This window comes from Morone saxatilis, unplaced genomic scaffold (assembly GCF_004916995.1).
Source record: "Morone saxatilis isolate NCDOM2014 unplaced genomic scaffold, NCSU_SB_2.0 Contig1, whole genome shotgun sequence".
NCBI classification, from domain to species: Eukaryota; Metazoa; Chordata; class Actinopteri; family Moronidae; genus Morone; species Morone saxatilis.
Window position 1 is genome coordinate 11,088,345 of NW_023339651.1, and position 3,697 is coordinate 11,092,041.

Below are 3,697 nucleotides of genomic sequence, written 5' to 3' on the forward strand. Positions count from 1 at the left end.
CTTCATCTCAGAGTTTAAAGGCACTATCATGCTTAATAAACAGAATTGGTGGCTGTATTTTTTTTACCTTTAATCTAATCAGATAAAAAACCATTAGAACGAGTTTCGTATGATGGTTATTAGACTATTGAATCTTGAATTTGGAAGCCACCGTTTGTATGAGCTGTATTTGATATTTATTATTGCCTCTGCGGTATGTGTATGCAACTTATGTAATCCTGGTGGAAAAAACAAATTAATAATTAAAACCGGATCTACCAAACAAATAATCGCTTTGGTCCCTGTATGCAAAATTGTCCCCCTTCTATGATGTGAAAGAAATGGGCCCCGCCTACCAGCTGGGGATTCACAATTAAAATGAGCCATAATGTGTTAAGTCCAACAATAGGAGATAGTTATGTTGTTACCTAACAGTTTTGGTGTAAAAAGCCTGCATATATCGGTATTGGGTAATATCGGTATCGGAAATTGAGAGTTGGACAATATCGGAATATCGGATATCGGCAGAAAAGCCAATATCGGACATCCCTAATTACAATAGCCTGTTCCTCTTCACGGTCCATTTTGTGGGGAAAAAAGTCAAATTACGCTTTACCCTTTTAAAAGGGAGCGCGCACAGAGCCTGATGAAGAAAATCTGGGTTCACAAAGTTTTATTCTGTATTTACGTTATGATATTATAACACTTTGAGGAATCCTTTTATTGAGCACTTTTCTTAGATCCATGATATATGATGTACAATGACGCATAATATATACAGAGAGGTGATAAAACACTCACATGAAATATAATAGCATCTAATGCTTTGAATACAATAATATATATAAGTCTTTTACCAGTATAATTAAAGAAGTTTAAATAAGAAAATTATATAATATAGAAATGCCTCACAATGTTAAAACCTATTCAGTGACTGCATTCTGTAAAATGCTGAGAGATGGAGCCAGAGGTAAAGATATTGTGTCACAGTCAGGGGAAAATGCAGTATCAGCGGGATCCACATGCTTCTCCCTGCACACATCATGTGTCTTTGATAGAGAGCTGACCAAAACCTTTTGAATGTTTCTGTTCGTATACCTATGGGTTTGGCAGCACACATATTTTCATGAGCATCAAGCAGCAGTTGTTGGTAGCAGGCATCACATAAGTGGGCCCAAATGCAGACATGTGACACAACAGAAGTTTCAGGTCACATTCAGGCAGGACATCAGCAACTGTCTGAGGAGAAAACCTACTGAAGGTGTCTAGTTGGTTACTGTCTATCTGGACATCACAATAGTATAAAAAGGTCACCTCAGGGCAATGAACTGTAAGATCTATTTGATATTTAGTCATTACTTGAAAGGGCAACCCAAAAGCAGTTGTACAACCTCTTGAACAGATGACACAAATATAAATAAATTATTTATTAATTATTAATGGCAACGCCCTGTAAATGATGCCTTATTAGAAATTAGAGGTCATTAGAAACTGAGACCCCACAGATTTGAAAATCTGCACATACACTCTGAGCTTTATTGTTATGTTGAGTTGACCTAATATACATCAATGTGATGCAAATACAGATATCCTTTTTAAGACCAGTATTTGTAACAGTGTTTGATGTGACCCTTTACATAGTCTCTGAACAGATGTGATTTCCGGCAGGATGATGGTTTCAGCTCAGCAGGGGGCAGCATTGTTTTAGTCTAGTTTAGTTGACATCATATAACTTCACAAATAAGTTGAATTTAGTCTAATAAAATGAGTGAATTCAAAGACAAACATGTTATTGATTTATTTATTTGTATTTATTGTATTTGTAACCTCCCTTTAATTATTGCCTATGAGATGCATCATGACAACTAATCTTTGAAAGATGTGAGGATGTAATGTAATGCTTTGGTGTTTGTTTCATCTTCCCTTTTTATTTCCTTAAATACATCCTACTAACTTTCCAGTTAAACCAACATCCACTTCAAAACCTGCAAACCATTTTTACTGACTTCACTGAAGACAATTTGGTCACCTGGACATAAACTCTGACATCATCCTGAAACAAGAAAAGCTACATTTTGTAGGAGAAGCAGAAGTGAACTGCACCTGCATTCGAAGTCAGAATGTATATTTACTGCACGAAACTTCAGACTACCTAGGACATGTTCTGGCAGTAAACATGTAAAAACAATACTACTTACTGCAAAAAAAAAAATATCTTTTTTCATAAGAACTGGCTAATTAAGAAAAGAAAAATAGTGTTATTTTATGTCACATGCAGTTTATGCTTTAATATGTGGTTTCCACCATTACATGTAACAACAACATGTTACATTTGAATCCACCAGATAGAGCCATAGTTTCACTGGCTCAGCTTTTACAGTACAACATAAACCATCATGTACCTATTCTGTGTCTGAATTCAGCAGGTTGACATTGTGTATGTGAATGCATGTACTTGCTTCATATCAGCCAAAGCTGTGTGTCTCTGAATGCATAATGGCCTGCATTGACAGTCAACAGCCTGAGGCTCATTTTTACCCTCGTGTGTTAAACTGAACTGTGTATGCCCAGATCTGATCAATACAAAGGCCTGTTCAACCCCCCTCCCACCCACCCCCTCCCAAAAAAAGTCCCTTCAGTGTCTGCTGAATATCAGTACATCAACAGAGAAACAAAAAACTTTGAAATCAATGCTTTCATTATTGATCCAGCGAGGGACAAGCAAACAGGTTTTACACAAATGTGTGGACGTCACACTAAATGGAAGTGCAGAAATGAGTGAATATGCACAGAGAATATCAACACAGGCACACAATTCTTAAACATGATGTCGACATCAGTGTGCATGAACGTGCTAAAAGATAATTTTCAAGTTCATTGAACATGCTCATATTTTTGGTGATCAGTGAACTGAACGTATCTGTTTGCAGCAGCTAATTCCCAAATGGCAGTTCAGATGCAGCTATGGTACTGCTGAAGCCAGTGCTTATGAATACTGGAAGGAGTTTTATGAACAAATCAGTAAAGATTCTAACAGAAAAATCTCGCAATTTATGCAAATAGGGCCTGCTGGGTCTAAAAAAACAAGTCTGAACGTTAGCCAAATCGGCAACAAATTTGAAACGACACATCGAGTTAAAACATCCAACCTGTCTTGAGCTCAAAACTCAAAAAACTCAAAAAAATGTGAATTTGTGAATGTGAAGTAGTTCATTTTAATCTGCGTGAAGTGAAGTTTGAGCTAGCTCTTGTACAGGGTCAACACAAGTGAGCACAACACTGATCGACATTGTAGCGCTTGTGTTGTCTCTGGGTTCAGGTCAGGTCACAGCTGAAAGGCCATGTCACAAGTTCTTCAACAGGGGAGACACATTTATTAATTCATCCAGTTTTTGAGCAAGTAAAGCTCATGCTAATAGAAACATAAAGAAATTATTACTTTTAGTGAAGTAAACCTGTTTTTAATTATTACATTACATTTGTGTGGCCAGTTCCTTTTCGGTGCATTTATGGGCCTGGTTAAATGTTCATGAAAAGGTTAAACATCTCATTAAATTTGATAATAACAATATGCAACCTTGTGACTCTGAACAGGAAGAATGGGTAAAGAAAATAAACAGATGGATGATTTTTCTACGGAAGCCGAGAACGGCCATGACTTTTTTTTTTTTATGCACGGTTATATCGTGATAATGACTTATTATCTCGATATAACAAA